This window comes from Macrobrachium nipponense, chromosome 28, assembly GCF_015104395.2.
Source record: "Macrobrachium nipponense isolate FS-2020 chromosome 28, ASM1510439v2, whole genome shotgun sequence".
Taxonomy (NCBI): Eukaryota; Metazoa; Arthropoda; class Malacostraca; order Decapoda; family Palaemonidae; genus Macrobrachium; species Macrobrachium nipponense.
In genome coordinates, this window is record NC_087217.1 from 56,768,728 (window position 1) to 56,778,215 (window position 9,488).

Genomic DNA, 9,488 nt, shown 5'->3' on the forward strand with positions numbered 1-9,488 from the left:
AGAAGAGTATGAAAAAAATGAGGGAGGGAAGAAAAGAGCAATAAGTAACCTAAGGGCATAAGGAGAGGGAGGGAGAGAGAAAAGGAGGGAAACCTAATGCTTTTAAGTAGATAATTAAGGATAATGAATGGTGAAGGCCTCGCCGCCGTTAATGAAATGAAGGCAGAGGGGAAGAATAGTGGCAATTTATGTCTCACTGATAGATTCATATATACAATGAGATTACTATAACGCATTGTGAGGTGACGGTTACAATGAACGCAGTATTTGGTATGCGGCTGGGATAACGCAAGACGTTGCTCGGATGATTCTATGAGCAGAATATTTAATTATTCATCTCTCACTCTCTTTATATTTACACACACACACACACACACACACACACACACACACACACACACACACATATATATATATATATATATATATATATATATATATATATGTGTGTGTGTGTGTGTGTGTGTGTGTGTGTGTGTTAGACAACTTATGAATACTACCTTTAGTGGCCATGTATAATCCGACGCATACCGTGACATGTTTTTATATTCCTGTATATGGGTATATCAGCATCACATATTGCTAGAGAGAACTTTGCCGGAAGAACATTGCCTTATAATAATATGATAACAAGCCAGTTCAAATCTCCTGAGAACATCCATCAGTTCACAGTAATGGAAATGTTGCAGCAGTGCAATTAAGTCTACCACCTTCTATTGCATAGTTTAGATAAAGCCAGAACAGGGCCTTGCAGGCCGCAAGTGTACAGTAAGGTGTCAAACGGATTAGGGGGATTGGTGAAGACTATTATTGCATTTCTAAACCTTGAATGGCCTCCTGCCACAACCCTCCGTCATTTTAAGGAAGACTAGAGCCACCCACAACGAGAAGAAAAGTCTGAAACGACAGGAAACGAAAGGTGGACATCCAAACCTAAGCAGCTAATGTTCGTGTATGAATGTTTTCTCTCTTTACTTGGTACTACGCTAATATGAAGACTGATTCTTTATCATTTAGTGCTCATACAACTCCCTTTGTAATGTTGTTTACACATTTACATAGACAAACATATATGTATGTATTTACATATGTAAGTACAATGTGTCCTCGCAATTCAGATGGCAGCGCGTTTGCATCAACAGCACGAGGTTCAAGGTTGGAGTCCTAACCCAGCCGGATGCTTTCGACACATTCCAATATAACTCTACCCCAATGTGTATCTGTTGACCTGAGCACTGAATCAGATACCTTTTAGTAAGTTGACTGTGGATGGGCTGCAACTAAGCTAAAATAAATAAATAAATATAAAGCCTAGGCGGAATAACTTCCTTCACAAGAACGCTGAGAACAGAATGGCAATCATCTGTATGTATGTATGTATATACATATATATAAGTATATATATATATATATATATATATATATACACACATACATATATACATATTTATGTATATAAGCATATATTACACCAAAGTATGTTTTTATACAAGCAGAGGCGGTATATATACATACAAAACCTGACATTTCTGCAAGCAGTGACGGCATTATACGTAAAAATCCTGACATTTCTGCTTAGCTTAAGCGCAAATAATCGCATGATTCTGCATATGCAAATTCAGACATCAAAGATATATACGTATACCTGCAAACACACATTTCTTCCTTTTCCCATCTACTGCATCCTCCCTTCATCTTTAGCTTCCTTGCATCATCTTCCCCTTCTGGCCATTCCCTTTTCATTCCTCTCCTGGAAATTCCCTTCCTCAAGGACGAGAACTAATAATCCTCAAGCATTCCCCGAGGGGAGTCCCTCCTCGCTCGTACCCACCCGTAAGGAACTGGAGATGGTAGGGGGCGCGGGGGTGGTAGGGGGGAGGGAGAGAAGAAACCCCAAATGTACTTCTATGGTTCCTGAGTGCCGGCCTTGTAGCGGGATAATGTCGACTGAGAGACTGCAAATAGTAATGAGAGCTTGGTTGTATCTCTCTCTCTCTCTCTCTCTCTCTCAAAGCAAGGGGGGTTTACATCAATATTAGTCTTTATATAGAAGTGATAACCAAGTTTCCATAATTCTTTAAAAGAGATAGATTTAGCACTGTATTGTTTTTCACGTAATGGTACCGCCCCCCCCCCCCCTCTCTCTCTCTCTCTCTTACGTCTATATCAGTTTCTCAAGCAGTGATCATGGTCTAGGTATTACCTAGACCGTGGCAGTGATGACCATAGGTCTCTATCTCTCTCTCTCTCTCTCTCTCTCACGTCTAAATCAGTTGCTCAAGCAGTGATGACCAAGGGTCCCTCTCTCCCTCTCTCTCTCTCTCTGGCTTACGTCTATATCAGTTTCTCAAGCAGCGATGACCATGGGCCTCTCTCTCTCTCTAAAACAGGTTTCTAAAACAGCAAAGACTCGGGTTTCTCTTTCTCTCTCCATCTCTCAAGTTTCAGGGAGAAGCTAGTACATCAGCGCCTCACTAAACGAAAACTTCCGCTTAATATTATTCCGCTTTCCATCTCCCAAGAAAACGTTCCCGCCGTCCATCATTTGTTCTCTGCAACTAGTAACCTTTAAAACAAAAGCGAAACGGAGGCAGTCAAGCGGGGCGAGATTTCCCTGAGGGAAAGGCAAGTCACTTACACCGAACGGAACCATCCATTCGCATTCTTCCACCTTCTCTCTCTCTCTCTAAAAATGAAAAAGAAAAAAAATAAGACGGAAGATACACGAACCAGAAATGGAAATTTAGCCACGTTTCGGGAATAGTAAATTGGAGAAAATCCGCCGAATCTCGTTCGTTGTTCTCGATAGCATTATAAAATAAAAACAATTGAAAAGACTTATGTCAAGTCTTCTAAGCAGCAAGTATGCAAAATTGCTACATTGGATACATAAATAAATAAATAAAGTACTTATGCGAAAACAAATGAAGAATTTGCATTCTTCCACGTTTTCTAATAAACGATGAAAGATGCACAAACATGCTTTCATAGAATTGTAAGATAAAATCATTTAAGAACATTACGTTAAAACATCTCAGCATCAAAGCGGCAAAAATGCTACAGTGGATAAATAAAAGTACAATGGCAAAACGAATGAAGGAATCTATGAAACTATGATACTGCCGGAACCCACTAAACAACTCCATGCTTTTAGACCAAAATTTAAAGAAAAAAAAAAAAGAATACCACATTGGGTAAATAATGCATAAAACATTTCACCCTGGGTGAATGAATAAATGCAGGAAATCGCACGAAAAGAAAGGTTAATGAGCAAAAGTGTGGCGGTAGGTGAAATTTCGTTGGTCCTGTAATGAGAAGGTAAAAAATAAAACGGGAAAATATTCTCCTAAATTAAATGCGTTCGGCCTCTATCAGTTCGCTGTCTCTGCCTGTCTCTCTGTATTTGTTTTACCTTACATTTCTCTTTCAATGCAACAATTTAATCATTATGCATCATAACAATTGAACATTATGTATCATAACAATGATGATAATTATGTAACTCCTAAATTAAAAAGTGCAAATCCAGGTTAAAAAACTTAATAACTCGAGCTTACAAAGACAGAGATTCAAACGAAAATGAAAATCATGTTCCCTAAATTCGAGAGCTCTTACGCAGATGTAGGATAATTATCCTACTTCAGTGATTACCATCTTCCAATGTATTTCAGTGGTTATTATCAAGGGACCTGTTGATATAAAACACTTTTTGGCGCTTGTGTGAGCCAACTTTAACACTTACTAAATGCTGAAAAAATTTCTAAAAAGACAATAAAAACGGTATGGAAAATACAAGAAAAAAAAGCATAATATAATGTACAAGAGAATAAATTAATTCATACTTCTTACTCTACCATTAATTATATAACCATTAACCAATCACCCACTCCAGAAATATGTTATCAACACAGTAATTAGCTCAGTGCTAAATGAGTAATTTAGAGCTTGCATTTCCAACTAAACCTCAATCTCCGCTAAAAGCAGCAATGCTGAAATAAAAATGAATAAACTAAAAAGTTTGAAACAACTGCCACTTCTATTCTAGTTTCCAGGCTAATCCACTTAAAAAGACTCGCTCCATTCAAGGCAGCTTAATCCCCGGAAAGACTCTCAAATAAAGGAATAATTACCGGCGTGTTCTACTTTTTCTTCTTCTTCTGCTCTCTCTCTCTCTCTCTCTCTCTCTCCTCATATTTCTCACTCTATGAAGCAGAAGAAGAATGAGCAAAGGATCAAGAGGAACTTTCCCCTAGAATGCTAAAATTTTAGAGTGTTTTGAGTCTCTCTCTCTCTCTCTCTCTCTCTCTCTCTCTCTCTCTCTCTCTCCCCCTGTTCGAAGGGTCCTCCCTTTTCCGCCCTTGCTAGCTCATTCGCCTTGACTGACCTCTCTCCCTTCTGCTAAAACCCAATCATTTCGCTCTCCATCAGATTGTTAGTCCACTCCTCTTGCTTATGGCCTAATGCCCTTTTGCATCGGCTCTTAATCCCCCACCGACTATCGTGCTCTCTCTCTCCTCTCTCTCTCTCTCTCTCTCTCTCTCTCTCTCTCAACCCTCCATGGGAAGCATCCTTTCCGGTCCAACATGTATCTCTTACCATGTTCTCTTCATGAAGCCAGGGAATCCAACCTGCAGGCAATATTCTCTCTCTCTCTCTCTCTCTCTCTCTCTCTCTCTCTCTCTCTCTCTCTTCATTCCCTGTTATTCTGACATATTTCGTCTTCATGTGGATTTACAAAAGATAGGACGCTCACACTAAAGAGCAAGAAAAACTTTTGCCCAAGGGAATCTGGAATTTCAAGTTTATGGTTCAAGAGACATATCAAAGAAAATAACAAATTGTTAATGCATATTAAGTTAAGGACTTATCTAATCTGATGACACTCTACCCTAAGCGAAATGATAGACCATTGTGTGTAAATGTAGTATATAATCATACCTAGAAATTAGTGGTACTAATTTGATGTAATAACGAGAAAAACCAGGCAACCTACACGTCAGAGAAACGGAAATGAACTCTAATGACTGAAAGCTTATTGCGTAATGAATTATTCAGGCGCGCCACGAGGCTTGAGTATGCAAAACTCAAGGGTACTGGCTACAAATCTGAGGAAGCAATTGTTATCATCCCTATGACAGCGATAGTTTTGCACTGAATAAATACCCTGTTGAGAGGATGAATAATGACCACTGTCTTTCTTTTCTTGGCCTTTCCCCTTGCCTAGTTCAAGAATTTCTCCTTAAGAATGACAAATAAATAAATTTGTTTTAAGATTTGTTTTTAACAGGGCTTACAGTCTCTAATATCTACCTATTCCCATACAGACTAACTAAATGAAATCTAGCAACCCTATTTACACTACAACGAAACCTGTTCAGGGTTTGTAGCAAAGCCTTATTTAAATGCCCAGCGAGATGTAATTTAATCTAGGAACACGCATTTCAAACAATATGCTATCTATGAAATCACAGACACTTAAAAGACGGAAAAAAAGAAAAATTGGGAGAGCCTGTAAACTTCTACGGGCTGCTCTACGAGCAAGCCCGTGCTGGCATAAGGCCAGCTTAATCTAAAACAACAACTGACAACAAACTGGCGCTTTATTCTTTCTCAAGGATAAGGAACAGCAACCTTATACTAGCGGCCGAAAATTTGTCAGGAAATCACTGTATAGTTTGGCTTGTCGCAGTCCTCAGCGTTTTAAGTTTGACAGAATGTCCCATCTCCCATGCAAATCTAAGACACACTTGGAAAAGCCAGCGCGGGCTCTTAATCTTTGAGCTGTTCTCATATATAAAAAAAAATTAACATACTTCGAGTGGCGTTTCAATTTACTGGACTGGAATCTTAAGGCGCGTTCAGACGGACGGCGGGTAACTTGAAAACACCGTAATATTCGCTGTTGTCGATGAGTTGGAGACATATCGACACCATAAGTTTCCGAAGCTCTTAGTTAAAAAAAAAAAAAAAAAAAAAAAAAAAAAAATTAAGTGGTGACAGCATCGCAAACTTGTTGCTGGTATATTTCCAACTTATCAACATCTACGAATACAACATGTCACTTTTCACTAACAGCATCGCAAACATTGTTGTTAATATAGCTATTTCCAGCTTTTGGACAACAGCACAATTACATTTCCACCTTCTAAGCTGACAATTTAGAGGCGTCTTTAACATTCGGAGTTACCTGAAAGACTGCACGTAATAAGTCATCAAAGACAAAATACAGAACCGAAAAGAAATTTGGAGAGTGAAGATCACAACGGGTCAAAGCTGCTTAAATCTCATTCATATATGAGGAAGTTTCCCCCTGGGATTAAAATAAACTCGCAGAGCTGCAGGCCGAGGGAAGATGACAGAAAACCTCATTACATTATTTACTTAACCACATATCACAGGGTAACAGGTGTATCAGACCTCGGTATGAGTTTTTTTTTTCCGTCTGACTTAAATTCCCAGTTGCGGTAAAACAGTATGTATCTTGCTACTGGCACAAATGTTAATAAAGTTTTGAAGTTGTGAAGTTTGTCATTTTTCGGTCTTTCCTGTTTTTTTTTTTAACTAAACGTGGCATGCGTTAGTTTAACTTGATAAGAGAAATTCCTATGAGAACGATTAGAAGTGAAAGGGACACTGAATTATTCAGCTAGGCTGTTTACCGATGCTCCATATGGCAAGTCATAAAAATAGTGTACTGAAAAGACACTTTACGGCCTGTCTGGACAATCAACAACCAAGGTTGCTATAGGGCCAGGTTAGGTTAACATTAACAACATTGAAGGCGAAACAGGCTGTATTACGCAGGCCGTTATACTGTTGTAAGTTATATTGTAAAAACATTCTCACGAATTAAAAAAAAAATAATGAAAAATATATTTCAGAATAACGTGCATAGTAATAGACATAGTCTTTTTTTTTTTTTTTTTTGAGGACTACGAGTGCCTTCCTTTCAAACATACTAGGAACCTTCAGAGGTCTGAGCGACTCTCGTTTTCAAGCTAGATTATATGCTGACTAAATATGAAAATGAAGCAGATTCTCAAAGGTTAATAATCTTATTTCTAACATTTGACAAAATTGTATCACAGTACAAGGAGGCAATTGCGGATTTCATTTCCTCAGTAATAATAATAATAATATCAACAATGACACCAAATGAACTCATTTTCCCCGACGGCCTTGGTCGACATGTCGGCCAAATTGCATCTTTTTATCCTTTATCATTCCAAGTCTCATTAAAGAAAAATATTGCCTCTCAGCATCTCTCGTTCTATCTCTCTCAATATGCATCGTGCTTCCTCATCTGTCCCCTTCCAGACCCCAAACCCAGATACCATGCCCCTCAACTCAAAAGGTACCCCCGATCCCATCCTGGGTATACTACCACCCATCCACCCCCGAACCCCGACCCACAACCCCTTGATGAGAGTGAAAGCCTTGTGGGAAGCTCAACAGTGTCGCCCCGTGGGATCAATAAGGAGAAAGATGGTCGAGATTCCTCACGCTGAGAGAAATTAGATACGGACGACGTCTCCGTGAAGGAGACTCATGGATATTTATCACCTTTCTTTCTGTCTGTCTCTCTCTTTCTTTCTTTCTGGGAGAGAGAATTAATGTTGGTTGTAACGAAAGGTAAACAACTGTCGACGCGAACTTTTTTTCTTTCTCAAATGCTACCGATATCTCGTAGTCCTGTGATGACGTCATAGAAGAGGTCCCAGGGACGGAGACTCTTTGATAGTTATCGCCATATTTTCTGTGAAAAGAGAGAGAGAGAGAGAGAGAGGCAGTGCTCATCACTAACAGACCAGTTGTTAATACGACGATATTATTCCAAACCGATTCGATGCCCAGTATGTTTGGGGAGCTCGCATGCTGTATTATATAAAGTAAACAAACAAACAAACAAACAAAAGCGCTCTCCTGCAAAGAAACAAAGTGACAGCTGTGTCCCAGGCTATAAGTAAAACCAAGTGACAGTAAGCTTCTTTCTGAAAACACACGAGGGATTTTCCAAGTTTATTACAATTCCTCGCTCAGTCTCCGAACGACGTGCGCAAGAAAAGGAGGCCCAGAAGTTTGTCTCGAACTTCCCGAGTCCAGACTCAAGAAACTGTTTAAACTTTGTGTGTGTGTGCGTGTGTGTGTGTGTGTGTGTGTGTCTGTTTTGCCTTTGTCGGTGGCGGTGAGGTGATTATCTCCCCCTGATAACTATGTCGCTATCTCTTCTTCAAGTTTCCTCCCTCGGTTTTTAATTTCCTTCTTTCCTCATTTTTTTCTTAAATTTCTTTGACCTGAGTCTGGGCCCCGTCTTCTTGTCTCGTAAGACGTCTTAAGTCTGTGGACCGTTCCGCTTTTAACGAGGCAAAGTGACTACCGCTGCACTCCTCTTAAGAAGACTAATTTTTATTAGGGAGATTTGGGTTATACGTGATTCTGAGATGAGAAGGATGTAAAGATTACTGAGGAAAAAGGAGGGAAGACCATTAACAAAATAATGTATTTCATAAGTAGAAAAATCAAGCTGTGTAAGAGAGAGAGAGAGAGAGAGAGAGAGAGAGAGATTCTCACAGGTAGTGCCATAATTATAAAGTAAATCACAAATGGGAATCAAAAACTACAACAGAGAGAGAGAGAGAGAGAGAGAGAGAGAGAGAGAGAGAGATATTCTCACAGGTAATACCATAATTATAAAGGAGTAAAATAAATCACAATGGGAAGAAAAGACTGCAACAGAGAGAGAGAGAGAGAGAGAGAGAGAGAGAGAGAGAGAGAGAAAGAGAGAAAATTCTCACAGGTAATCCCATAATTAAAACGGAGTAAAATAGATCACAACAGAGAAAAAACTGCAGCAGAGAGAGAGAGAGAGAGAGAGAGAGAGAGAGAGAGAGAGAGAGAGAGAGCGTTCTCACAAATACCATAATTAAAAATTTGTGATAAGAAACATCGCAACAGAAAGAAAAAACCTGCGAGAGAGAGAGAGAGAGAGAGAGAGAGAGAGAGATACCGACGATAAGACAAGACATAAAATCCCTAGTAAAAATCTCCCTTGAGCCTCATCTCATCTGAAGGCCCATTTCCATCCTCTACTACCTCCTCCTCCTCCTCCTCCTCCTCATCTCACTTCTCTTCCACTCACTCTTCTTTCCCTTCCTGCATCTACTCTCTTCTTCCTCCTCCTCTTCAAACACCGACTGGCACCACCTCGGTTCAAACCCGTTTCATTCAATAGATACCGATTCAGCCAATCAAATTAAAGGTTAAAAAAAAAACTAATAAATAAAAAATCCGTTGAGAATCGAAAGAGTGGGTTGGATTTCACCTCTAATCAGCCACTTGGGTTCTCCATAGATCATTACGTGGTTTCTGCTACTTCATTAAATAGATGAGCGAGCGATAAGTGTGAGAAAGTTTCGGGTTTTGGATTGCTAATTAAGTTCCCAAACTCCCCTCCCCCTCTCTCTCTCTCTGCTCTAACTATATAGATA